Source organism: Pseudophryne corroboree, chromosome 10 (assembly GCF_028390025.1).
Source record: "Pseudophryne corroboree isolate aPseCor3 chromosome 10, aPseCor3.hap2, whole genome shotgun sequence".
Lineage (NCBI taxonomy): Eukaryota > Metazoa > Chordata > Amphibia > Anura > Myobatrachidae > Pseudophryne > Pseudophryne corroboree.
Genome location: NC_086453.1, coordinates 76,790,037 through 76,791,650, shown reverse-complemented (window position 1 = coordinate 76,791,650; position 1,614 = coordinate 76,790,037).

Here is a 1,614-nt window from a genome sequence, read left to right as displayed (position 1 = left end):
ATTAGAAACATTAGCCCAATCAGTTTGCCCCATTTTGGAATACTTTTTCTTTTTTCTGTCTATAAGTATCAGGGTGGCAGAAAACCGTGGGATTAGGTGCCGTCAAGGAGGGTGTAAGTAAGAGAAAGATAAGCACATGAGGGTTGAGGGCCCTGCTCGTGAGAGCTTACATTTTAAAGGACACAAATGAATCACAATATACTGTATCGCTCAATGCCAGATACTAAAAAATAAACATTATAACAAAAAAACTGCTACAGCTGCAAGTCCATGTAGCATAGTTACTAATGGTAAAAAAAGGAATTGGTGTTGTGATAACTTTCTGTAGAACAGTCAGTCCTTATTGGTAATAAACACAAATATGGATTGTCATACAATGCTCCTAAAATTCTCATAGTAAAAAGAAAGAGGCGTCATTTTCACTGAAATAGTTATCCATTTATCTTACAGATCTTGGCATTTGGAATTAAAAACAATGTTCCTGTTATTTTAACTTTCTATATAAAGCTTAATCATATCATCAATGTTCAAAGATCAAATTCTAAGCATACACCAATATTGCCATTTGCCCCAGGTATATATCCCCCTATAAAGAGGTGGCAGGATCCTATTTGCCCTTGCAATTGTCTCCTGCAATATTTTGAAGAGTTAGTGTCCAGTAATCAAGGAGAGTAGTTGGCCAGGCTCCTCACTCCTTGTGTGGGTAGGCTAACTGGCAGAAATGAATATGTAAAGTCTGTCTCTATGGAACCACTTCAACTCCCGAAGCTGGTTGCTGGGGGAGGAAAGCCCTGGAGGTGTGTGGAGAAGGGCTGTGGGGAGGGAGAAGGTGGAGCAGCCAGAGAGCACTTTATCTTCATCATGACCCTGCTTGTGCTAACTCTAGATGTTGGCCGCAATGCCTCATGCGACCCAATACATTACCTGGCACCTCACAAATGTTTGCCCTTAACCCCCCTCCCATTCTGAAACCTATGCCCATAATAATTGTAAGGCAGATGTTTAAAAATGTGTCCCTGGAAGATTTTGCATCTGAAATATTTATCTTTATATTGCTTAGCATACATAGAAATTAAGCACTTTGCCATCAGCTGCCATTCACTTGCTGTGTCTGCCTTTAATCCTGACATAGGGGATTATCCAGGTTTGTTAGCAAACCAAAAAAGTTAGCATTTGGCCAAAACCATGTTGCACTCCAGGTGAGGCAAGTATAACATGTGCAGAGAAAGTTAGATTTGGGTGGGTTATATTGTTTCTGTAGGTAAAGTAAAAAATAGGGTAAATACTGGCTGGTTAATTTCTACAATACAATTTAGATTTCAGTTTAAACACACCCCACCCAAATAGAACTCTCTTTGCACATTACATCTGCCCCCCCCCCCCCCCTGCAGTGCGCATGGTTTTGCCCAATTGCTAACTTTTTTGGTTTGCTAACAAACCTGAATAAGGCCCATAGGGCCTAATTCAGATGTGATGAATTTTGCATCACTGCTGCTTACCTTGATGCAGCAGCAATGCACTAATATGTTAATGCAGTAGGAGGCATCTATGAACCCCAAATCCACCAACATAACCCAGACCCTGCCCAAGCAGATGGGGAAGCTGCTCAACTCA